This window comes from Puma concolor, chromosome D2, assembly GCF_028749965.1.
Source record: "Puma concolor isolate L17-30 chromosome D2, mPumCon1.1.hap2, whole genome shotgun sequence".
NCBI lineage: Eukaryota > Metazoa > Chordata > Mammalia > Carnivora > Felidae > Puma > Puma concolor.
The window spans coordinates 40,337,686-40,364,514 of record NC_141677.1 but is presented as its reverse complement, the minus strand read 5'-3'; the positions used below and the strand labels follow the sequence as shown (position 1 = coordinate 40,364,514).

The following is a 26,829-nucleotide window of genomic DNA, read 5'->3' as shown; positions in this document are numbered from 1 at the left end:
GAACTCGGCTGGCCATCATGACATGACTCTTGCATTAAGAAAGATGTTGACAGCTGACTCTGGGGTCCCTACACTTTTGACTGAGGCTGAGAAAGGCAGTCTCGTCGCCTCAGGTTCTCAGCCAATTCATTCAGGCGCCGAGATAGCCGTTTTTGATTTAATAGAAGGTGTTCAGACCAACACTTGGGTGTCACACGGCACATCTAGAAAGAGAGACAGTAAGAGAAGCAGAATCTATAGGGAGAGAAAAGGGAGAGGGATTGCTGCTGATGATCCAGAGCTTAGACACCAAGAGTCAGTAACACTCCATCTGGACCAGCTGTTTATACATCACTCTCCCTTAAGGGCTGTATCCAGTAGGGTCTCTATAGGACACAGAGTCACCTCGGGTGACACCCGTGAAGATGCTATAATAGATTACTGACAGAGATGTGGGTGGGGGAGGGAAACAGGCAGGAAGCGGAGAGGCTCCAGAGACTAGCCACAGTGGGAAACCTTTACTACCCCCAGGCTGCTGGGATCAGAAGAGGAAACTGTGTTCTGGACCCCTTGAGAGCCGGAGCCATGGAGGAGGATGTCTCCTGAGGGAACTGCCATCATGGAGGTCACATCTGCCAATGGAGACATGTTTGTGAGGAAGGAGAGGAGCCAGGGAGGAATACCCCTGGGGCTTGCTCCTCTTGTCCTCCAGAACCCCCCCCCCCCCGGGCCTCCTTTTGGTCAAGCTGATCAGAAACCAGAGGCAGAGGAGCCAGGAAGACTCAGTCTACAAGGATGAGCCTCCCCAAGTTCATAGCAGAAAGGGGAAGAGAGACGTGGGGGGAGGGAGGGGTGACAAACAGAATGGCCAGCGAGAGGGCTCCTTTCCCCACCCTTTGGGGCAGAGGCTACGGGCTGCCCCACGATCTCCTGGACCAGAATGCAGACACATCAGAAGATGAGGGCAGGACCTCAACAAGACAGAGAAACTAGAATGAGTGAGCCTGGTCCCCAAAGCCCCAGGACTGCTGCCCTCTCTCCAGAGGGTACCATTAGGATTGTTACAGGAGAGAGACCCAAACAAAGCAGTGCTGGCTCAGAGGTGCCAACCTGGGCCCCCCACCCAGACTATTAGAACCTTTGGTGGCTTTTGAGAAGGACAGAGTCCCCATTTTCCAGGAAGCTTTAAGAGCTTCCTGCATGTTTTTACAGCGTGCCACAGGGATCTAGTCACCTTCTTGCCTAGGACCCCCGGCCCCGAGACCGCTCAGAGCAACTGCAACCTTGCACTTAGAAGCTCTCTTCCAGCGCCGGCGTCCTTCCAGTGCTTTCTGTAGAGTGCTGGTGTCAGCCCCGAGCAGGGTGGGCAGGCCGCGCCTTGGTGATGCTGTAGCTCTCTGTCTCTCCTCCTCAGCTGGGCTCTCTGCCCTGCCTTGGCATCCTCGCCATCCCCAACCTCTCTGCCCTGCACAGCCCACGGGAGAATGACTGCTGGCAAGAATCACTTCCTGCCGGGTGCCGAGATGAGAAGAGATGGCCCGCCTTGCAAGCACCATCTCAATTTCTCTGTGACTCCAGTGAGCCTCCCCCTAGAAGCAGCAGGGGAGACAGAAGAAAAGAAGATAGGTTCCCCCCACCCACCCCCCAAGCTTCCTGCCTTGGTTAGGCAACAAAGCCTGTACAATTTGCCCAAATTACTGGCAATCCTATTTTGTACTGGTATTTCTTCAAGTTGCAAAGCAACTTCACACGGAATTTCACCCCGGCGGAGAAGTTTGGCAGAAGCAGATTCCATTCCCATTTTGCAGGTGGAGAAACTAAGGTTTAGAGGAGGACGGTATCTTACCCAGTGACACACACATGTACCCAGTAGCCAACAGGCTAGGGGTGAAACCTGATTTGTGGTGTTTATGCCAGAGGACCTTCCCCTTGTCCCAGAGAGCCCCAGGTGATGAAAGAAAAGGTCCCTTATGAGTGGGCATTTTATGAAGTGACACATAGAAAATTCTGACCTTTTCCCTCTGTGCTGCCTTGGAACAGAGAGACAGTGGGTGCCCGATGGATACCTCATCGGGGCCAGTCAGGAGGTCAGAACCCGCCCGGCTCCGCAAGTGACAGAGAAAGTTTTGGACAGCTAGTCTAGATGCTCTCGGCCTGTGCTTTATGTACGACAAAGTGTTTTGAGGGGCCGGGGGCGGGGGGGTCTGTGTGTTTGTGGCAGTGGGTGGATATACGAGGTGGGTCTGTGATGTGCGGTTATGCGTTTGTTTGTGTAGACCTGTGCGTGTGTGCGCGCGTGTGTGTGTGTGATGGGTCTGTGGCGTATTGTGCGTGGGTATACGGCGTGTGTATATGTGCTGTGGGTCTCTGCTGTGTGGCATTTGTCTGTGTGAGTGTGCACAGGGGGTCCTTCGGAGTCTGGTGGTGCGGTACGCGTGGGTATGTGTGTGGTGGGCGTGTTCTCATCGTGTGGATGGGTGTGTGCTGTGCCACGTGTGTGAGCCGGTGCGGTACAGTGTGTAGGAGCGCATGTAGGAGGGGAGGGCAGGTCTGGGACAAACACCATGCCTCTCGCAGCACCCGTGTTGTGGCTGCCCCGCCCCCCCCCCCCCCCCCCCCCCGCCACGTGGCTCGGCGTGCCCAGCGAAGGCCTGTGTCAGCGTGTGTCCACAGGGGCTTCTTTTGTTTTAAATAAGGCCCAAATGCTTGGCACGGGCGGGGGCTTCACGCTGGCTTCATCCCGACCGCGGGTCTCCCTCTGGGCCCACCTGAGCTCCAGGGGCTCTTACACCCGCAGGAGAGCCTCCTCCCTGCCCCAGGACACGGAGAAGCTGTTCCCCTAGCTTGACCCAGAATAGCCATGTCAACAACTCTATGTCCCTCCCACCCCTGCAAAAAGTCAGAACTACCGCCAGATGCCGGCCATCTCCAACCTTAACCCTGCTTGTGGGGGCTCGGGGCGGGGGGGGGGGGGGTCCGGAGGCCTCCTCAGCTGTTTTCCTCCCTGGGAAGCCTGTCCAGACCTCCCTCATTCAGCCTGCAGTGCTTGCCCCCTCCGCCTCACCGCAATCCTGGCCCCTTTACGGATGTCTCCTTTTTTTCTTTTGTCGGCGTAACACTCGCACCTTCTAATGCTGCTTACTTTATAGCCAGTGTGCTCCCTCTTGGTCCCCCTCAGGGGAACATAAGCTCCGTGAGGGCAGGGATCCGTTTTGTCTTTCACGTGCCTGGAGGAGCCTGCCCGGTGTTCAGAAGGGGCTGGAAAAGTATGTGTGGAACGAAGAGGGGAAGGCGGGTGGGCGGGGCTTAACCTCAACATTCCACCTGGGCTTGCGCTGTGGTGAGGGTATGGGGGTAGCTCCCTTCCTCTTGCTGTCCCCCCACTCACCACCCAGGGACAGCCAGGGGCCAGAGGACAGCCTCCGGGGCCACGGCTGGGAGGCCTGTCAACTCGGCAGCCACCTGGCCTGATGGAAGGGACAGCTGTGCGTGGGGGGAGGGGGGAGGGAAGAAGAGCGTGTTCAGTTTCTAGGGACGGAACTACTGCCTGGGATGCACTTAATTTAGCCCAAGTCCGGGGAGGTGGGCAGATTAAGGCACGTTGCGTGTAGTTCTTTCCCAGAGCTGGGGGCCGCGGCCAGGACCCAGGGTTTGGTTTAAGTGTGTTACTGGCCAAAGGGGCCCGAAGCCAACCGCAGAGACGGGTGAGGTAAACACGCACTTGGGTCAGTCCTTCCTCCAGCAGCACAGGACAGCCTGACCTCGCCTTCCCCAGGGCCACGTTGAGCCAGAGGAGGCAGCATGCCTGTCTCCCCTCGGCGTCACAGCCTGCAACTCCCTTCCGTAGGTATGGTTGGTCTCATTGGGTTCCACAACCACCTGCCAGGGAGATAAAGTTTCCATTTTAAGGATGGCGAGGGAAGCTGCTAGGGCAGAATAAGTTTGCAGGGGCCGTAGGGGGCAGCTGGAACAAGGGCCCCAGCTCCAGCCCTCGCTCTTCCGTCCCCTGCCCATTTGATGGAAGGAGACCGACCCACTCATCTCCTTCCCCAACTGTAGAATGGGCCCACAGGGGAGGCAGAACATCCCCTCCAAGCCTGCACTCAGGCGCCACGCTGATGTCAAGAAGGCAGAGCGAGCCCAAACTGGGAATCACAAGATCTGGGTTTGATCCCTGGTGCGGCTGCAGATTGGGCAAGCCACTGCTGATCCATGGGACTCAGTTTCCCCATCTAAACAGGCCAAGCCCTGTCCAGTTGATGGTGTTCAGGAGGGCTTTGGTGGGGGCTCAGGAACATTAGGCTTCATACATCACAGTATGTGATGGAGCTTCAGAGGCTCCCACGGGAGCTTGTTCTCACCCTTTTCCTCCTTCCCACTTTCCTTCTCTTCCCATCTCCTTGTCCCTCAGCCCCGGGGCCATGGGATCTGAATAAAGGCCAAAGCAAGTCAGACTCTCCAGGACGCACTGCCCAGCCGCTGCCCCGGCAAGCAGGTGATGTGCTCCTTCGCAATCATAGTCCCCATGAGAGGACTAACACTTTATGGGGAGGACTCTGGTTGGGACTCTGCTCACCCCAAGGGTTGATTGATGATGGAGGGGCTTTTGGCTTTTGCTGCTGTGCACTCTGACTTACTTCACTTAGCGTAATACCCTCTAGCTCCATCCACATTGATGCAAGTGGCAAGGGCTCATTATTTTTTACGGCTGAGTAATATTACAGTATGTGTGTGTGTGTGTGTGTGTGTGTGTGTGTGTGTGTGTGCGTGTGTGTGTATATACACACACAACTTCTTTATCCACTCTTTTACGGATGGATAGTTGGGTTACTTCCATATCTTGGCTCTTGTAAATAATGTTGTGATAAACATAGGGGTGCATGTATCTTTTTAAATTAGTATTTTTATATTCAATGGGTAAATACCCAGTGGTGGATAATATAGTGACTCTATTTTTAAATTTTTTTAATTTTTAATTTTTGGAGGAACCTCCCTACTGTTTTCCATAGTGGCTGTACCCCACCAGCAGTGGACAAGGGTTCCTTTTTCTCCACATGCTCACCGACACTTGGTTATTTCTTGTTGCTTTGATTCTGGCCCTTCTGACGGGTGTGAGGTGACATCTCATTGTGGTCAATTGATTTACATTTCCCTGATGATGAGTGATGTTGAGTATCCTTTCATGTGTCTGCTGGTCATCTCTGTGTCTTCTTTGGAAAAATGTCTATGCAGGTCCTCTGCTCGTTTTTTGATCAGATTTTTTCTTACTGTGTATTTACTGTGAGGGGGGAAGGGGCAGAAAGAGGGGGAGAGAGAGAATCCCAAGCAGGCTCCATGCTGTCAGCACAGAGCCCAAATTGGGGTTCGATCTCACATCATGACCTAAGCCAAAATCAAGAGTTGGGTGCTTAACCGAAGGTGCCCTCAAACTGTTTGTGTTTTTGGTGTTGAGTTGTATGTAAAGACTTGATTTTCAGCCTGGTTCATGATAAGCACCCAACACGAGGTCACTGCTGGAATTACTATTATTATTAGAGCCCCTATTTCGAGATGTCAAAGCTGAGGCTCAGAGTTGAGGTGACCTTTCCAAGGTGACCCAGCTGGTATTGAAGGATAATTGGGGTCATGACTATTTCAAGCCAAAATGTAGACTTTGAAACAGAGGAAGAGGGCAGAGGGCAGTTCTTTGAGGAAATGGGGGTGCCTAGTTGGTTATGGGAGGTCCTGCGGCCACCTGGACCTGAGGCTCTGCAGAAGGGCAGTCCTGGCTAGGACACGAGACACAGGACATGGGGACATCACAACAGAGGGACAGAGGGAGGATGGAGGTGTTGGGAAGGGGAAGGCCCACAGGCAACACGGGTGTTTTTCTCACCTGGAAAATGAAGTGATGACACCGTCGCTGGAAGCAGGTCTAGCAGCCGGCCCCGAACCAGAAGCAAGCACCAGTTAGTGGGCACAGGCTTCTGGGAGCCTCAGGCAAGACACAGCGGTCTTAGAGTCAGTGCTGCCCCCCTAGGCCGGGGTTCAGGGCCCTGCCCATCCCAGAAGGAGCCCCCAGGGGCCCCAGCATCTCGGCAGGATTACTCGTCCAACAGCCTTGTCTGTCCAATGGGGAAGGTGGGGCCCAGATGGACGATAAGTGACCTGCTCAGGGTCCCTCTGCAGAGCCACGTAGGAGCCCAGATCCTATTCTCTGTCCAACGCTCCCGCATTGCCCCACACCAAAAACCTAGATGGGGAGAAGCAACAGGGAGCTCTGGGGACCCGGTTCTCTAAAGACCCCAGGTCTCCAGTCCTTTCTAGGACTTCTCCCCTGTCCTGGGATCCCACCATCAGAGACAAGTTCCCTGGGAGGAAAGGACAGCTCTTCATATTTGGACTTAGCTTGTAATTACAGGCAGAGATTGCATAGAGTCAAAATTACCCTTGAAAACAGCTTAGGAGACACCTGGTGGACCCCTCCACGCAGTCCTTCAACAAACCCGTGACGGCAGGCGTTCCCCCGCCTTGGCTCAGAACCCAGTTTCTTTGGTGGACACCAGCTTCGGTGGATGAGGTCACTCATGAAAAGTCCCCTTATGTTCATTTGGAATCACTCCCAGCACAAAAAGGGACAGTCCTGTGCCAGGGACTGGGGACCTGGCCGAGAACGACAGATTCTGCCACCCCATCACACGCTCCATCCCGGCACACTGGGATGGTGGGGTCCCCCCCCACTAGCTCAATCAGGATCTCCTCGGACTCAACCCTGAAAGGGCATACACACATCTGTGGCTGATGTGGGCTCAGTATCCGGATGGGGATAAATCACGCAGCTGCCCTGCATGCTCCCGGACAGGTGACTGATCTGGTCCTTACCAGGCCCCATGGTTGGCTGGAGAAAGGGCATAGTGGGCTCAGAGGTCATCAGAACATCAAAACTGGGATCAAACCCTGCCTTTGTCATTTCCTATTTCCATGAATAAGTCAAGATTCTCACCCTCTCTTCTCCATTTCCGTATTTGTCAGAGAGAAAAAGTGAGATGAGGGAGGATAAAATAAAGCAAGCTTTTCATGTAACAAGCATCCAGAAAATGGTAGTGAGCACACACACGAGCACGTGCACCCACATGCACACCCCTCTGCTGGGGGTGGTGATGATGGGGTGATGATGGGGAAGAGAGGTCAAAAGGCCAGCACCCCAGGAGGCAGTTGGAAGAGGCAAGCAGAGACTTGGGGGGAGGAGGAAGCTGGGGAGGCTTAGAGGTAGGGCTGCTGTTGAACTAAGAGGCCCCAGTTCCAAGCCTAGTTCCGCTCCACCACACTGGCTAGAGTTTATCTTGAAAAGCCCACCCAGCCAGGGAGCAGAGGGGCAGACAAAAATCCGAGCATCAAAGCTGGGCCCGAGGTTTTCCGCCAAACGAAGAGCAGCAGGAAATGTGTCCCCCAGTTGAAAGGCCCCCAAAACCTCGTGGGTCTGAGCTCCTTAAGGCTTCAGAGAACTGGGTCGAGTGGCTGGGAGACGTCTGGATTCCATCCAGACCCCTGGCTAGCGCTGCTCCGCTGTCCATTTGACTCATGTCGGGGGAAGAGAGAAGAGAAAACGGAGGCAGGGAGGGGAAGCCACGCAGCTGTTCCTGAGCTGGGGGCCTCGGAAATTTGAGCCGAGCCACAGGCAGCCGGCAGGCAGGAGAGGGCCTCTTGGAAGCCTACTTCTGAGGCTCTGGCCCAGCCTTGCCAGCAGCCTCGGGATTAGCTCAGCAGCCTTCTCTGAGCTCTGAACATCTGCAGCCTAGAGTCCACTTCCTTCTTTCCCAGCCCCATGGGGCAGCCCCCTGGAATGGGGACTGGGGTGGGGGCAGACAGCTGCAACCTGGAAAAGGGAGGGTGGGGGGGGGGGCCTGGCTGGCCTAAGATTTGGTTTAGGGCACAGCAGTGGTATAGGAATCACCCGGGGCCTCATTCCAGAAATGCTTTCCCCTTTCCCCATCTTGGGAGCCTGAAGGAGAAGGAGGTGAGGGGGAAAGGAAGGGAAATAGTATCTGCACAGACCCACTGGATACCAGGGGGATTCTGGGTACTTTACCTGATACTTAAAACTATGTCAAGGTCGGTCTTGTTATTTCTGTCCTTCGTTTGAGAAAAAGGCTCAGAGAGGTTAAGTAACTTGCCCACAGTAACCCAGTAAGTTAGTAGCAAAGTCCAGATTAAAAGCCAGGTCAGTCTAATTCTAAATCCTGAGCCTTCTCTTTATCCAGGGCCCAAAGAATTAGGACCAGGCAGGTGGGAACAGAATCGGCGGCTGGGACTACCTTATCTACCTGATGAAGGCCCAGTGGAACCATTGGCTGCATCACTAGGGGAGGGCACTGAGGACGAGGGAGGAGGCAACAGGCTTTGCCAATTGCTCCTGGACTATTGTGCCCAGTTCTCACATCGCGATGTGTCCAGAGGAAAAGAGCAGGTAGGTAAGAAGTCCGCTCACCAAGTCATGGGAGGCTCAGCTGAAAAAACTGGGGCTACATAACTTAGCGAAGACTTGGGGGAGGCTGGGTTGTTGCTGGCCCCGAGCAGATTGACTTGCTCTGTGGGACCCAGTCAGCCAGGATAGGCGAGGCATTGCTGCTGTAACGAACAATCCCCAAATCTCAGGCTTACCCAGCTAAGACTTATTTCTTGCACCCAGCACAGATCAGGGCAGTTTTGAGGGGGGGTGGGGGGGGCTCTGCTCGTCCTGGTCACTTGGAGGGGGGTCCAAGCCAAGTGGGTTTTCCTCCAGACAGACATGAGCCCCCCCAAACCCTGCAGCATAGGAATGTGGTGAACTTTACACTGGCTTTTAAAGTGTCTGTTCAAGGGGCGCCTGGGTGGTGCAGTCGGTTAAGCGTCCGACTTCAGCCAGGTCACGATCTCACGGTCCGTGAGTTCGAGCCCCGCGTCAGGCTCTGGGCTGATGGCTCAGAGCCTGGAGCCTGTTTCCGATTCTGTGTCTCCCTCTCTCTCTGCCCCTCCCCCGTTCATGCTCTGTCTCTCTCTGTCCCAAAAATAAAAAACGTTAAAAAAAAAAAAAAATTTAAAGTGTCTGTTCACATTTCCTTGGTTAGAGGAAGTCATGTGGGAATACCTAATTTCAGGAGGCCAGGAAGTACAATCCTACCCAGTGCCCAAGAGCAGGTGGAAATGTTTGATGGGCAGCACCAACAACTATCTCAGGCCCCAAAGGGGTGACTGAGTGTGGGTGGATGTACTCAGAAGTCAACTTTAAGTTCATTTAAGCATGATCTTCCTGGGAAAATAGTGAGTACCCGCCAATAGATGTGTGCAAACCAAGGCAGGATAGGTGCCCTACAGGAAGGCGGGGGAAGAGACTCCCCTGTCACTGGGGTGATGGGAGGTAGCCTGTGTGGCAGTAAAGAGCAGTAGTGGTTGAGGCCTAGGGCTCTGAAGCCAGAGGTTCCTGACTTCAAATTCCGTTCTGTCTTACTAACTGTGTCACTTTGTGCAGATCACCTAACATCTCTAGACTCCAGTCCACTCCTCTGTTACATGGGGGCATAATAACTCCATAGATTGTTGTGAAGATTAAATGAGATAATATATGTAAAGCCTGTTGCACACCACACCTGGCACATGGGAAGCTCTAATCAAGTCAGCTGCTTTTACTGTTAAGTTCATTTTCCCCCTGAGATCCTATGACCCACTGCTCAAGGAATCTTTGGCAGTGTACTTTCTGGGCCTGTCACGTCCCTAAGACATTAGTCAGTGGCCAGGGCAGGGTTGGGAGGGTTCTGTGTGCTGGCTGAGCAGGCTGATCTTTCTCCACTACTGTCATATGGTCTATGGAGGTAGGGTGCTTTCTGGAGCCTTCTCTAACCCACCCCTCCTCCTGCCTCCAAGCCTGACTGCAAAGCATTTACTCTCTTCAGTTCATCCCCCAATCTGCCCTGATAACCACTGAGCTAATGTATGTCTCCATGAGTTTGCCTTTTCCACAATGTCGTATAAATGAGCCTGACAGTAGGTAGCCTTTCTGCTGTCTCTTTAAAAAAATTTTTTTCATGTTTATTTATTTATTTATTTATTTTTTAAATTTTTTTTTCAACGTTTTTAATTTTTTTATTTTTGGGACAGAGAGAGACAGAGCATGAACGGGGGAGGGGCAGAGAGAGAGGGAGACACAGAATCGGAAACAGGCTCCAGGCTCTGAGCCATCAGCCCAGAGCCTGACGCGGGGCTCGAACTAACGGACCGCGAGATCGTGACCTGGCTCAAGTCGGACGCTTAACCGACTGCGCCACCCAGGCGCCCCTCATGTTTATTTATTTTGAGAGAGAGAGAGAGAGAGAGAGAGAGAGAGAATGTGTGCACATGAGCGGAGGAAGGGCAGAGAGAGAGGGAGAGAGAATCCCAAGCAGGTTCTGTGCTGTCAGAGCAAGCCCCCTGTGGGGCTGAAACCCACAAATTGGGAGGTCGTGACCTGAGCCAAAACCAAGAGTTTGAGGCTCAACTGACTGAGTCACCCAGGCGCCCCTCTGCTGTCTCTTAATTAATCTACTTTATTGAAGTTGAGTCCTAATGGATGGGAGATTTCTGACTCCCCTCCCCCTTCTCCCTGGCCAGCTATATCGCTGGTATTTGTCCCTCGGTTGCTGTCTTTGTACCTCTAACCGCAGTCCATAGACCTTCAGCTGTCGACAGTATCCCTAAGGCTCCCCGCTTCATGAGACAAAGCTATCAGTGTTTGCATAAGCTTGAAAACGACCGTTGTAGAGACATCAGGAAGAGGTGTAGCCAAGGGAGATTGTGCGTTTCAGAAATGAGCACTGCAGGAGCGTAGAAAGGAGGAGGAAGTCAGGAGAGGCTTCCTGGAAGAAGCAAGGTTTGAGGGGAGCCTTGTCCGCTTACTTTTCCAGGGGCTGCTGCGGGTGCTCTCTGGGTCTGTGAGCCCTGACCTGCAGTACCTGATCACAGACACCAGGGGGGAGACGAGTGGCTTTGCTGGGACCTCCTCTGCTCTACGGAAGGTAGGCAGCTCAGCTCTCCCCACCCCCATCCCTTAAAGCAGGGGGAGGTGGAGTGACCGCAGGCTCTCAGCTCTCAGCCCTTTACCCCGACAGAGGCTTGAATCCGTGACTGCCGTCTGAGCTGTAGTTTCCAGGCCCTCTGAGCATTGATACTGTCTCATCTGTACTCCCAGTTCTTCAAGTGTGGTCACTAGAACCCTCAAGTGGGCATCAGCTTGTTAGACGTAGATTCCTGGGCCCTGCTCCCCAGCTCTCATCAGGAGATGGGACCCGGGAATCTACATGTTTAGTATTCAGCCCACCTTCCTCGTACACAGGAAAGACTGAGCACCTCAGTCAGGCTCGTCGTGATCTTAGCCCGCCAAGCCTCTTCGTGTTTTCTCCCTAGTTTCCACAGCAGTTTCTAAATAAAGGGTCCATGACTGGGGGAACATGGAATATTTGAAACCTGGAGATTCACAGGTCATACCACCATGTTAAAAGCTCTGTGGTAAAGAAGACTGCGTGACTTTGTTAAATGTAGCATTCCCCAAATTAACCTACCCTCAGGCCAGACCCGACTCTTGCCTCCGTAGTCCCTGTGGACATCATGCACTTTGCCACTTCTATACCTCCCCTTAACTCTCACCTGGACACAGGCTTCAACTGACTCCTCCTTCCCCAGGAAGGCCTCCCAGATCTCTAACACTGCCCACCCCCACCCCCACCCCCAGGGCTGGGGCGTCTCAGAGCTCTGGCAAATAACTCCACTTTATATCTTCTCTTTTGTCACTTCCTGGATGCTCTGCTGCGCCTATCTTAGTATAACAAAACTTCTCCCCTCCCTTCATTCTTGGGGAGAAGTACAGGCACAGGACCTCCTGGAGGACATCTTCCGAGAGAGGAAAAGACCAGGCTCATTCCAGTCCTGCACAAGACGAGCCCATTCTGTAGCCAAAGCCCCAGCATGCTGGCCCCTGGTCCCTTCCCAGTTCACCATCTCAACAATCAAGGCTGCCCTGCCTCACTCGCCCCTGCCCTGGGCTGGCCTCCAGAGCAGCAAAGGTAACCGCTGGGAGAGGACCTAAGGGCATTTGCCCCGGAAGTCGGAGACGCCAGGATTCCCATTCTCCACCCATTTATTTAGCCTGGTGGCTCCTGGCTTTTGGATTTCAAGGGCCTACAAGCAAACCCACCCCCACATTCCCAATCTAGAAGACTATATGAGGTTCCTAACTTAATATTTCCAAGAAACCCATTAAAATATTATCTGACCTGCACTTCGGTTTTCTCAAAAATGTTCCTGGAGCCTTTACATGGGAATCACTCATCATTTAAAAAAAAAAAAAAACCATTTTTTAATGCTTACTTATTTTTGAGAGAGAGAGACAGAGCACAAGCAGGGAAGTGGCGGGGGAGGGCGGGGGGGACACAGAATCTGCAACAGGTGTCAGCACAGCCCGATGCAGGGCTCGAACCCACGAGCTGTGAGGTCATGACCTGATGCTTAAGTCGGATGCTTAACTGAGCCATCCAGGTGCCCCAGGAATCACTCATCATTTAATAAAATGATCAAATACAAATTTTAAGGGGGCAACTGGGTGGCTCAGTCCATTAAGTGTTTGACTTCGGCTCAGTCACATGTTTACTGTAAATGTTGAAATGGGCCTTGAGCCTGTGGGCAGTTGGAGACACCGCCCTTTGGGCCGAGTGGTTAGATGCTGAAGGTTGGGAACCTGCATGGTGGGTGGAAGGAAGGGAGGAGTTGTAGTAAAATGCTTTCCTAGAGATAAACCCAAAGAAGGTCATGATACAGCGATCCTATTTCTGAACAGCTGACCCAGGAAACAACAGGCTGCCTGACAGTCGGAGACTGTGGAAAGAAGAGCGTGTGGAAAGAAGAGTGGCAAGAAATTACGGAGAGATCCTTTTAAACTGGACAGAGGAAAGATGTTCTCGGAATCAGAGATGCCCAAATATAGAAAGTGAGCTTCTCATTACTGCACACAGATGTTGAATCATCATTAGCCTGGGAGGTGATGGAGAGGATTACTACATTTGAGTAAAAATAAGGAAATTAAGTAGAAATAATGAAAGTCATTTTACGTTTATAGCACTTGACATTTATTAAGTTGTTTTGAAGGGGCCCCTGGGTGGCTCAGTCAAAAGAGCGTGCAATGCTTGATCTTGGGGGTGTGAGTTTGAGCCCCATGTTGGGTGTGGAGCCTACAAAAAAAATAATAAAATTTAAAAAATAAAATTAAAACATAATAAGTTTATTGGGGCGCCTGGCTGGCTCAGTCAGAAGAGTGTGAGAATCTTGATTTCCAGGTCATGAGTTTGAGCCGCGTGTTGGGTGTAGAGATTGCTTACACTTAAAGAAAAAAATCAAGTTTAAAAAAAAAAAAGTTGTTTTGGTACAACTTTTTTAAAGTTAAACATTAAAACATAAAAAAAATTTTTTTTAATGTTGTATTTATTTTTGAGAGAGAGAGAGAGAGAGAGAGCGAGCATGAGTGGGGGAGGGGCAGAGAAAGAGGGAGACACACAGAATCTGAAACAGGCTCCAGACTCTGAGCTGTCCGCACAGAGCCTGATGCGGGGCTCGAACTTGGAAACAACGAGATCGTGATATGAGCCAAAGTCAGACGCTCAACCAACTGAGCCACCCAGGTGCCCCGGTACAACTGAACTTTTAAATAGTTTTGGGAGGTAGATAAAAATCATTCTGATTTCAGGTTCAAGATAGCACATTGAGGACATACAGCACTGACCAAAACAGATAAAAATGCCTGCCTGGTGGAGCTTACAATCTAGAAATTCCATAGATTTTATATTATCCTTGTGATACTAGAACTTAGGGATAGGAAAAAATAAGACAATGCAAGGAAGGGGGCACCTGGGTGGCTCAGTGGGTTAAGTATCTGACTCTTGATTTCAACTCGGGTCATGATCTTGTGGTTTGTGGGATCGCGCCTCACGTCTGGCTCTGCGCGGACAGTGTGGCACCTGCCTGGGATTCTTTCTCTCCCTCTCTCCATCTCTGCTCCTCTCCCACTCACGCTCTCTCCCTCTCTCTCTCAAAATAAATACATAAACACTAAAAAAAAAAAAAAAAGGCAATGCAAGGAAGAAAGGCAATTATCAACTCCAGGGAAAAAAGGCAAGAAAAACAATAGAGGCAATGTAATTATAGCATACTTTTGATTCCATAATAAATGATATTAATACAGTCATAACAATATAAATGCTATTTTTGATTTTTTAAAACAACTTGTAGACGATGCATAGAAACTTAGTGATGATTAAAGACAGATACCAGTGTTAATCATCTTGACGATATAAAAAAATACATGTAGAGTCCATGGAAGACTGGAGTTGTGGGGGACAACGAAATAAAAACCAGAGGAGTTAATAGTCAAATTCTCCGAGTTGTTGAGCTACTGAATAAAGTTGAGAAAACAAGAAATAGAAGTATAGGTACAATGTTTCAATGTTCAAATGTAACCACTAGAAGACAGAATTAGATGATGATGATAGATAAATAGATGAGAGATGGATAGATAGATAGATAGATAGATAGATAGATAGATAGAAGGAACAGAGAAGAAGGACAAAGGAGGGAGTTTCTGTGAACCAAATTCTTTTTTATCACACCATGAAGTCATTAGACTACCTAAAGTTGGAAAATCAAGAAACAGATCCATAAACATTTGATTTAGATTTTTAGAGGCTAACCACCTAAATAAACAAAAACATAAATGATTAAAAGAGTTTGCCTTGGGGAGGTAAGTCAGAGGGAGGGAGGACTGGACCAAGAAACCTGTTTTTTATCACACACATGTATGTAACATATCTTTTTTTCTTTTAAGAACACAATGTAATATATTCTTTTCATATTGTTTTTTAAAATTCAAAACTACCCTCATCATTAAAAAGGTGAAGAAACTGAGGTTCTGAAGAGGAGGTGACTTTCCTTAGGTGATAACACTAGGAAGGACCAGGAATGGAGGCCATATTTCATGACACCTGGTCCTCTGAGCTATATGGGGCTGTTCCAAGCAAGAGTTCTTTCTTACCCTGCCTCTATGATTCACCATCCATGCAGGCCACTATGCCTTTGCACCTGCTCTTTTCTCTGCCTGGGGTGTGCCTCCCAGCTTCTTGCCTTGGCATGTGCCTGTTCATATTCTATAACCCAGCACCATGTCAATTCTTTCGAGACTATGACTCTCTCTTTTCCTGTACTGTCCCTGACTCTACCATAATGCTTATTTCTGATCCCACTGGATCATAAATATTTGGTTACCCATATGTCTGCCCATCTTACCGTCTCATTTGCTAGACCGTGGATCCCTCAAGGCAGAGGTTTGTGTCTGATTCAACGCTGTACCCCAGCTCCTACCCCAGTGCCTGCCACAGGGCATTCAAAAGTGTTTGGGGAATTTGTGAATGGGTGGAGCACACGAGTCTCTGCCTCGAAGATTCTGGGCTGGTGGCCCAAGGCCCAAAGCCTGGCCACAGGCCTGACAGCTGTGCAGGAGTCTCCTCCTTCAGGTTCAAACTCATCCCTAAATGACTCCCCCACCCCCAACCATCATATGCTGTCACCCTCCTGTTTTCTTGTGCTTCTCTGACATGGCAAGGTTTATCTGCAAATCGCAGCACTCCCCAAAGGCATGCTTGAAGAGCCAAGTGGAGCCCTCCATCTGGATTGAATTAAATCACTGACAGAGTTATGTTCCCAAGTCAGCAGGGGTTGGAGGAAGGCTTTGGGGAAGGGACCAGACCTTGACTCCTTAGAGGAACTACCTCAGAAGAAAAATAACATGCTGGTAAGAGCTGCCCAAAGGGGTGGGAACAGGGAGATGCACGGACTGAGCTTCTCTCACTAGACGTGTATCTCCAGGCAGGATCTCGGTGCCTCTGGGCTGCTCATGTATCACCTATATCCTACAAGAGGTGATGCATGCTTTGTGGTTGGGGCATGTGGTGTGGTGTGGGGAGATTCATTGAGGAAAAGCACGAGGAGGTGTCTGGAACCGTGCTGGGTCAGCGGTGCTCAGTCTATGTATGAGCTTTTCCCTCCCTCTCCAGTTCTTTTTCTATTTTTCTCTTTTTTCCTGTTTTTATTTTTATCACCGTTATCCATGGACATAGTCAAGGAAGCCATTTGTTCTTTTGCTACAAGAAAAACAGCTTTCCCACCCTGCCCTCACTATTTATTTTTCTCCCAAAGCAATGACTTCCAACTCTTTTTATCAGTTCTTTCCCTTAACAATATGGTATTCACTTCCATATTTCAAAATAACTTGCTCGCATTGATAGTTTCTAAATGCACCTGCTGAAGGACATCTTGGTTGCTTCTAGTTTGGGGCAATTATGAGTAAAGTTGCTGTAAACATTCACGTGTAGGTTTTTGTGTGGACACAGGTGTTCAACCTATTTGACTGAATACAAGGAGCATGATTTCTAGATTGTGTGGTCGGCTGTGGTTGGCTTTGTAAGAAACTTTCAGACTGCGTTCCAAAGTGGCTGCGTCCCTTCTCATTCGCACCAGCAATGAACGAGAGTTCCTGTTGCTCCCCAGGCTCGCCAGCACTTGGTGTTGTCAGTGTTTTGGATTTTAGCCATTCTAATAACTGAGTAGTGGCATCTCGTTATTTTCATTTATAATTCCTAATGGCACGTGATGTGGAGTATCCTCTCTTATGCTTACTCGACCTCTATATATCTTCTTTGAGAAGGAATCTGTTCAGATATTTTGCCTATTTTTTAATTGGGTTGTTTGTTTTCTTACTGTTCAGTTTTAAGACTTCTTTGTAGACTTCTTGGTATATATATATATTTTTTAATTTTTTAATGTTTATTTATTTTTGAGAGAGAGAGAGACAGACAGAGTGTGAGTGGGGGAGGGGCAGAGAGAGAGGGAGACACAGAATCGGAAGCAGGCTCCAGGGTCCGAGCTGTCAGCACAGAGCCCCACGGGGGGCTCGAACTCACGAACTGCAAGATCATGACCTAAGTCGAAGTTGGTCACTCAACCGACTGAGCCACCCAGGCGCCCCAAGACTCCTTTGTGTATTCTAGATACAAGGCTTTAGCACATGTGTGTTTTGGAAATATTTTCTCTCATCTTGGGCATGTCTTTTCATTCTCCTTGTGTACCGAACTTTTGCTCTGACTCCAGGTTTAATTTCTAAGGGCTCATTTTTGTTCTCTGGATATTGTTTCTTATGGTTCCTCTTTTTGTTTCATGTATGCCATACTCCTTCCCATCTCTCTGAAGATATTCAGGGCCATTTTTCCTGATGCTCTCCTCTCCCTACACAGCCTCTGTATCTTCCAGGTTGCGTTTGCTTCTTTGGAGAGGCTTTCCTCAAAAGATAAGAGATTCTTGGCTGTCTTCTTGTCTGAGGAGGACCCCCACATCTTCACCGGATGCTGTGCGCTTGTATACGTGTGTGCACGTGTGTGCGGGTGTCTTTGGGGAGTGCCGCTTGGTGACTATGAACTTCTCTCTAGGCAATCGGGCCAGACATTTTGTCAGGGAGTGTCTATACCATCTGGGTCTGGGTCTGATAAGCCTCACTGCTGATGCTTTGAGATCTGAGTTGGGGAAGAAGACTGGAGGTTTCAACATCTATTAAGTAAACTTACCTTTAATCCCATTTTGATACTCCATACCCATCCATGCTGCTGTCCTCTTGTCTGGATGTTCTCGTTTTATTGTCTCCAGAAAATGAAGCCTCAGGCTTCTGCTGAGGTGGAGAACAGACCATCCCCAACCTGTGTAGTGAGGGAGGGAATGTATCTTGGGGTTAAACTTCTTAGAGATTGTGTGTGTGTGTGTGTGTGTGTGTGTGTGTGTGTGTGTGTGTAATAGAGTTCGTTCCAAAGGGAAAATTTCATTTCACTGTTTCCTTTAAAATTTTTTTTTCTTTTTTATTCATTTTAGAGAGACAGCACGTGAGTGGGGGAGAGGGGCAGAGGAAGAGAGAGAGAGAGAGAGAGGGAGAGAGAGAGAGAGAGAGAGAGAATCTTAAGCAGGATCCATGCTCAGCGTGGAGACCGTCACAGGGATCGATCCCAGGACCCTGGGATCATGACCTGAGCCAAAATCAAGAGCTGGATGTTCAACTGACTGAGCCACCCAAGTGCCCCTTCCCCCAGTGTTTTCTATTCTACAAGAATAGCATCTGACATCTTTTTATAGTGTTTGTGGACTTAAATTTTATAAAATTTAAAAAAAATGTTTATTTAATTTTGACAGAAAGAGAGACAGAACATAAGTGGGGAAGGGGCAGAGAGAGAGGGAGACACAGACTTGGAAGCAGACTCCAGGCTCTGAGCTGTCAGCATAGAGCCTCATGTGGGGCTTGAACTCACAGACCACGAGACCATGCCCTGAGCCGAAGTCGGACGCTCAACCAACTGAGCCACCCAGGCGCCCCTTGTGGACTTAAATTTTAAAATCAGAAGTGATGATAAAGGAGTATATGTACTTGACATTAATTTTTAATAACTCCTTTAAATTTTTTTTAACATTTATTTATTTTTGAGAGACAGAGTGGGACAGAGCACAAGTAGAGGAGGGGCAGAGAGAGAGAGAGGGAGACATAGAATCCAAAGCCAGCACAGAGCCGCATGTGGGGCTCGAACTCTTGAACCGCGAGATCATCAGCTGATTCGAAGTCTGATGTTAACTGACTGAGCCACCCAGGTGCCCCTAATAACTCCCTTTTAATAACAATATGATGGAATTGTTTCTGTCATTCCAAGACTAAATGATTTCTTTCGATAAGACTTTACTAAAAATGTATCCTTTTCTGTCATATGTTCATCCAAAAATCCAGTTTGTGTTACCCTTGATCTGTACGTACAATGAATGAACTTGAACAAAACGCTCCTATCAGAAAACATTTCTATAGTTTTTAGTTGAGTCGATTCTTGGAGTATTCCGGGTTCTAGCTAACATTATCTAGCATTTATTGTTTCCGTGAATCTAAAAAAAAAGAAACTTTCTGTTTAGCAGTCGTTTCGCCTTGGTCTCCTTTTGGCTATAACCGTTCTCAGACTTTCCTTGGTTTTGATTATCTTGACAATTTTGAGGCATACTGGTCAGGTATTTTGTAGACTGTCCTTCAACTGGGATTCTTCTGCTGTCTCTCTAGTGACTAGAAAGGAATTATGTGTTCTTGAGAGAAAGACCACAGAAACACAGCGCCATTTTCATCATGTTTTATCCAGATCACGTAGTATCAACACGGCTTATCACTGATGGTGTTAACTTTGCTCACCTGGCTGAGGTGCTCTTGGTCAGGTTTCTCCACCCTAAAGTGGCTCTTTCCACCTTCTCCCATCCCCCATGCTGTGATCTTCGGAAGGAAGTCACCGTGCACAACCCGTATTTAAGAACTGGGGAGTTATTGTCCACCTCCGCGAGGGCAGATTTCGACATCAATTGTTTGGAACTCTTCGGTACAGGAGATTTGACTATTCTCTGTTTATTTAGCCATTTATAGCAGTATGGAACCATGGGCTTTTATTTTATACCTTGAGTTGTAATCCAGTACTGCTTTATTTAGTTGGACAAATCGTTCCAGCTTTGGCTATTAGGAGCTCTTTCACCTGGTTCCTGTGTCCCCATCACTTCGTGTGTGTGTGTGTGTGTGTGTGTGTGTGTGTGTGTGAGAGAGAGAGAGAGAGAGAGAGAGAGAGAACACTTACTTTTTAGCACTACAAGATGCTCCTGGCTCATCTGTGTTATTTCCTGCCCCAGTTGTAGAATCAGCCATTTCTCTGAAAAGTCCTTGTTCCTTTTACTGGACAGTGTTAGAGGCCAGGATCTGGGCACTGGGTGTGTGCATGGATGTTGGGATGTTGTTGCTCCCAGGTCTGCTCCGCTGATAGAGTAACAAAACCCATCCGTGTGTATACGATGCCATGTGTAGATACATACCTATAAAATATTTCTCTAGGTAGCCACCTGTATGATATCTACAGAAGCTAAATATCCATTCACACTGCTGTTTCCCACTCAGATCCATTAAGAAATGGATCATTCTAAATACTTTTAAACATGTATTTATTTTTGAGAGACAGAGAGAGCATGAGCGGGGGAGGGGCAGAGAGAGAGAGAGGGAGACACAGAATCCGAAGCAGGCTCCGGGCTCTGAGCTGTCAGCATAGAGCCCAACGCGGGGCTTGAACCCATGAACTGTGAGATCATGACCTGAGCTGAAGTTGGACCCTTAACCGACTGATCCACCCAGGCGCCCGAAGAAATGGATCATTCTAGACTCTTCTCCCTGCGTATTTGTAACCTCCTCCTCCGGCAGCGAGAAGCCAGTCTCCATCCATCTACCTCAGCACTCAAGTCCGTGTGAGGAACTGTGAGAATGTTTGCCTGTGCTCCAGTGCGGAGGGCTTCAGGCACCACTAGAGCACAGTGATTATGTATGGCTCCTTTTGTCTTTATGTTCTGTCATTTCCAGAATTACTTAGGTCAGCACCTTTGGCTCAACCCCTTCAGTCAGGTTCGTTCATGCATGTGTAATGCAGTGAGATCGTTTCGTCACATTCTGCATTCCGTCCCGGGATCTGATGACCTCCTAGATGATTTTTTTAAAAATCTGCATATGTTAACGTTCATTCCTCGTGTGAATGAGTTTCATGGGTTTTGACAAATCCACCACTACAGGATCATACCGACTAGTTTCGCAGCCCTAGGAGCCCCCCTCCCCTAACCTCCCCCCGCCCACTTTACCTATTGAGCCCTCCCCAACTCTCTGCAATCACTGGCCTTTTTACTTCTTTTAGAGTTGTGTTTTTTTTCCAAGATGCCATCTATTTGGAATCACACAGTATGAGGCCTTTTCAGACTGGCTTCTTGCCCTTGGCAGTGTGCATTTAAGTTTCCACATGTCCTTTCCGAGCTTCATAGCTCCTTTCTTTTCATCACTGAATAATATTCAATCATGTGGATACACCATTTTGTTTGCTTGGTTATCCATTCACCTATGGGAGGGCATCTCGGTGGCTTCCGGTCCAGGACGATTACGAGCAAAGCTGCCGTAGACGTTTGCACGCAGAGTTTTGTGTGGGCATCCGATTTTCAAATCGGCTGGGTCATTCAACAGACCCGTGACCAATCATTCTTCCTTTTGGCTCCACCTTCACACGCACTTCCAGAGGAAAGGGAAGCTGCCTGTTCTCAAGCTTCTGGGGGTTCCGCAGTATAAACCCACTCGCTTTGGGGCTCTCTACCTGCCCATGTTATCACTCAGCTTTTCGCTGGTGTCCTAAGCCTGTGACACTCTTCCATCAGCTTTCCAGCCCACACTATGATGTTGCTTCATCCCCTCTACTTCCCCCATCATTTTCGTGGGTTTCTACCTTCTCGCGATCCGATCGCTGTCATTTTAGTGTGAGGGAGTGAAAGCTAGTGTCAGCGTCCAGAGCACCACCTACAACCAGCAGCGTTCCCGTCTTCTCTCCAAGCCTCCGATTGGATCTCCCTGGGCGTGGAGTGGGTGGAACCCATATTTGTCAAGTCATGGCTGCTACCAACTCAGTTACCGGAGAAGACCCCTCTGCTCCAAATCTGTCTCCCAGGGCCCGTCCCCCTGAGGGCCTCAGTCCCAGCCGCCTCCCTGGCCGATCTCTGCCTTGGGGCTTTGAAGGCCCACACGTGTGGAGAAGGGCGGTGGCTGGCTTAGCATTCTGAGCCGGAGGCCTCAGAGCAAGGTCACGTCTGGAGAAATGACACCAGTGTGGGACAGCAGGGAAGGGACAAAGAAAGCAAGAGCCCCCTGGACACTAAACATCTTGTGCTCTCTGTTTGGCACATCCTCCCTCCTCTCCACAACAAGCAGTGTCTTGCAGTAAGCCTTCTGGGGATGTGATTGAAGTGGTGAGGTTCAGGGTTATGGTCAACAAATTGAATGGTCATTGAATGGAATCACCTCCCTCTGCCCATCCTCTAGTAACCTTGTCCTTATCTCTTTTCGCTCTACCTGGAGTACCTTCTCCCTGGAGAGTCCTTCTACTCCGTGTCCTCATTCACAGCCCCTACTGTTTTCTGAGGACACCCCCGAGTGGTATCTCCAGCCACAGTCCCCTTCCTACAGTCTAGCCGAGCGGCGATGGCTTGCCCTGGGTGTGCCACAGGTATCGTAGGTGCGTGTGCTCTGCGCCATACTGTCCCTTTTCAGATCTGAGCCCATCATCTGTTTGCGTTTCTGAAGGATCCCTCCAAGTTTCTGGTTCACTTGTATATTGTCCTTTTGTTTCTGAGAACTGGTTGGTATTTCTTTGTTAGCTTTGAAATGTCTTTGCTATGATTTTTTAGGTCTTTGGTGGGGCAAGACAGCTGTGTGACTTGAAATTGAAAGAACACACTTCCTTCTTTCCCGGAGACACCTTCATTTTGGAAGGGGCTCGTGTGTTCCTCCAGCCCCTCAGCCGTCATAAGACGAGTAAAAGTCCGCCTTCTTTGGAAAAGGAGGTTTCCTGGCCTCTTACGACAGCGCAGTTCAGGGTCTCACAAACACGTACGAGTTTTTCCTGGAGCTTGGTTTAACTTCCACTTTTTCTCCTGCACCATTAGCTCATCTCTCAGTGGGGTTAAATACAGTTTCCCGGCTCTCTGGTTTCCCCTTTGGAAAATACACAGGAGGTTCTGTTCCCATGGGAAGATATGGGAAGAAAATCTGGTTCCTAGGATGACTCCACAGCTATTTCACCAATGACCAGGGGCTTATGCAATGTTCTCACTGTCCCCAGGCCTGTGCCAGTAAATCTGCAGAGTCTGTGGGGTAGAAACTCCCAGTCCTGTCATAAAAGCCACTCAGTGTGACCCTTATTTGGGGGCTGCAGTTGGTGGAGCACCGAGGTGAGGAGCGGAGGCTCTGAAGCCAGAGTGCCTGTGTTCCCGTCCGACTCTGCCAGTGCACTTGCTGTGAGACTTCGGGCAAGTTACCCAACCTCTCTGTGCCTCTGTTTCCTTCTCTGGAGAATGGTAAGTGATGGTCATCATGGCGTGTGCCTCTTGGGTTTTCATGACGATTAACCTAATTAGTAAGTGACAAGGGCTTAGAATAGTGCTCAGAAAGTGGCCTGCAGCTGTCCCCTGCTCTCCTTACCCTCCTGTGTGTCCCAAGATAGAGCCTTCTCTGCAGTCAGACCGGACCACTCCCGGTTTCTGTCCCAACCCTGACCTTCCGTGCGTGCCGTAGAGTCTTCAAGGGCTTTAAGATTAAATCCTACTCTTCCTTCTCCTTTCTCTCTTTCTCCTTCTCCTATTATCAGTGATACCTACTGTTCATTGAATATTTGCTACATATTGGCTACTTTTCAGGTGTTATTTTTTTTTTCAAAACTCACCATAATCCTGAAAGGCTGGTAACACCTCCCTATTTTAAGTAATTAATTTATTGATTTACTGGTTTATTTTTTGACGTGCTCACTTACTTTAATAATACTACATTGACCATGTTAGCAACATGGAATGTAAATTCAGGTTAGATAAGAAAATGTCCCAAGTGCAATAAAGCATTTTAGAGCACACCAAAATTTGTGTATAATATCTGACCAAACCACCTTGCTGATAAATCGCTAATCACTTCAGTTATAGGTAATTAGGTAACATTTATGATTCTTACGAAGAAAAAATAAACAAAGTTCATACATTTAAAAAGTGTTTTTCAGGGTGCCTGTGGCTCAGTGGGTGAAGCGTCTGACTTCAGCTTAGGTCATGATCTCACAGTTTGTGGGTTCGAGCCCCAAGTTGGGCTGTATGCGGACAGCTCGGAGCCTGGAGCCTGCTTCGGGTTCTCTGTCTCCCTCGCTCTCTGCCCCTCCCCCGTTCACGCTCCCTCCCTCCCTCTCTCTATCAAAAATGAATAAACATTAAAAACGAATTTAAAAAGTGTTTTTCATTTACCTTTGCCTTAGTACTTAAAATACACGTTTCTATTTCAAGGTGATATTGAAAATTTTTTCTAATACAACAGCAGCACAAATACAATTCTGCAATTACATAAAAAACTGAACTAGGACCCATACTTAAGTTATTCTCACATTTACGCATGATTCTGAAATAAATACTACTTCTAAGCAGCTGTTATCAGCTTTTGAGGTTTGGTTTAAACACACACACACACACACACACACACACACACACACACACACACATTTTCGGTTGTGGAGAAGCTTATAATGTTATATTCCAAGCACTGCTCTGAAAGGATTCTTTAAGAGCCAACCAGCCCTAAAAACCGAAGTACTCGGTCAGTCTGCAAAACAGGCAGAAAAATGTTAAATTAAACGGGATTCCGACATAACCTCAAAAGCATGTGATGATTTGCAGCAACTGGGAGGACTTTAAGATTGGCGATTGTCCTCTTTGCACTTAAATTCAGCAGGAGAGTTTAAGAAAGTGCATGTGTTACTACTGTCACGTATATTTAAAAGCGACATGTTTCTTTTGTGCTAATTTGACTCGCCTGAATGACCTACCTAGTTAACTAGTCACTAGTAAGTTGGTCACCAAGCAAATCAAGCCTGCAGGAAAGGAAGCCAATATTTAAATTATCATGTTATTGTCTGACCCGTTCAAATGATTTACGTTTTTAATTTTTATTTTTTTTTAAATGTTTTAATGTTTATTTATTTCTGAGACAGAGAGAGACAGAGCATGAGTGGGGGAGGGGCAGAGGGAGAGGGAGACACAGAATCAGAAGCAGGTTCCAGGCTCTGAGCTGTCGGCACGGAGCCTGAGGTGGGGCTCGAACTCGCAAACCGTGAGATCATGACCTGAGCCGAAGTCGGTCGCTCAACCAACTGAGCCACCCAGGCGCCCCAATGTTTTAATGTTTATTTATTTTTGAGAGAGAGGAGAGAGAGAGAGATCGGGGGAGGGGAAGAGAGAGAGGGAGACACAGAATCTGAAGCAGGCTCCAGGCTCTGAGCTGTCAGCACAGAGCCTGACACGGGGCTCGAACCCACCAACCGGGAGGCCATGATCTGAGCCGAAGTTGGACGCCCAGCCGACTGGGCCACCCAGGCGCCCTTCAAATGAGTTATTTTCAACATAAACATATAAATGCCACATGAGATGTCTCAAGCAAGCGCCACCAATGAAATCAAGACAGAGTCTCTTCTTCTAAGGCTTAGGCTTTGCCCAGAATTCCTTACACATGGAATAACCCGTCCCAAGAGTCACTACGCCACAACCAAGCCTTGGACTGCCACATGCATGTGCATCAGATGAACAGACGTTTTAGTATTTCCCCTGCTCTTAAATTTATATAGCCCATAGCAACAACTTTAGCAACCCCGCCATTCCAGTGGGACAAACAGTGCCTTTCTAGCTTTCTCGGAGAAGTTTAGATTTTAGCTCCCTGATCTTCATCATATGAAGAAAGAGAAACATCTGTGCCGGTTGACGAGGTGACTGAAGAATCTTCCTAGAATGACAGGACCTCTCAGAGCTCCAACCGGTTTCTGACTCTTGCCCGCGCACGGCCTCCAAGCCTGCTTCTCCTCCAGCACCCTCCTGTTTTATAGACGAAGAAGCAAGCCTTGCAGAGGACAAGGGAGTGGCTGTGCTATGTGGCCGAGCTGAGAGGCCCATGTGGCTCTGTCCTCCACGGCACGCTCTCTCCGTCTCATCCGGCATTCCCTGTCCGCCATCCCCACCTGCGAGGCCGTGCCTGGGGCTCTCCGTGTTGTGAATTATGTAGGTCACGACGCTCTTGGGTGCAAACGACAGAAACCCCAACTCCAGCCGGTTTAAACTAGAAAGAAAATGTGCAGGTCACAGAAATGAAATGTCTAGAGGAAAGGCAGACTTCCCTCAAGGATGGATCCCACAGCTCACTGATGCCCGCAGGGACCCACTTTTCTTCGTTCTCCTGCCCCTCCTTCTTCATGGTCCTGCTCTCAAACTAACACTGGCTCTCATGAGGTCTCAGGAGGGCCGTCAGCAGCAGTCCAGGTACTTATGGGGTAGATTTCCCCCGGATCCTGAGAAGAGGGTGTAAGAGGAGGTAGTTTATTTGGGAAGTGATTCCAGGAAACTGGAGCAGGAAGATGGCAAAACTAAGATAGGGAAGGGAAAGAACCCATAAAGGGTTTTCTAGAAAAGTAACTTTAGAGGGCTGGAGTGCAGGCCCACTGAGGAATTTGGGGGAAAGGTGAAGAACCATGTACAGAGTTATCCCCGAGTGGCCCTGGTACTCCCGGCCTGCCCCGGGAGCAGGCAGAGTAGGCTCCAGCAGCCAAAAAAAGAAGCCTCAGGCCAAAACCAAACCAGACCAAAACAAGCAAGAGCTGGCAATTGGGAATGGGACGGGAAGGGGACACGGGGTGGGCGCTTAGTGTATCTGTCACCCCAAGAGTGTGCTTCCTCAGTCATGTCCCTGGGAGGGAGTGGTCCTTTCCACAGCTGGCACGCCGTGGTCCTGGGGTGCACTCGGGTTTGTCCTGCTGGGCCCCCATGCCCACACCTGAACCTGAACCTGCGCCAGGGAGAATACTCCATCCTGATGGCCTTTGTCTTCACTTACTGCCCACCCGGCAACCTATCATGTGGCAAGAGATGGAGTCATGCTGATTGGCTGAGGGGAACCAGGGTCTCCCCCCTCAGGGCTGGGGAGGGGCCAGTTCCACCAGAACAGAATGGCAGCTGTTCTGGAAAGCTGGGAGGGAGGGAGGATGCTGGGGAGCAAACGACAAAGTTCATCACATGAGTATTCTCTAGAACAAAAGGAATGGAACGGAAATCAAGCTTGGAAGGGGAGGAGTAAAGAAACTTGCAAGCAAGCTCAGGGCGGGGAGAGGACTTTGAATGTCACACAGA

General features: G+C 49.3%; 1 long non-coding RNA gene and 1 pseudogene across 1 annotated transcript; one reads left to right on the top strand and one right to left on the bottom strand.

The window, feature by feature from the left end:
• Positions 1-3,363: 3,363 nt before the first annotated feature.
• On the top strand, positions 3,364-12,971 carry LOC147576015 (uncharacterized). Its single transcript, XR_015241995.1, has 3 exons — positions 3,364-4,474; positions 8,220-8,425; positions 12,800-12,971. It is a non-coding gene; the product is annotated as an uncharacterized LOC147576015 (long non-coding RNA).
• Positions 12,972-25,131: 12,160 nt separating this feature from the next.
• Positions 25,132-25,900, bottom strand: LOC112854371 (HIG1 domain family member 1A, mitochondrial pseudogene; annotated as a pseudogene).
• Positions 25,901-26,829: the final 929 nt, after the last annotated feature.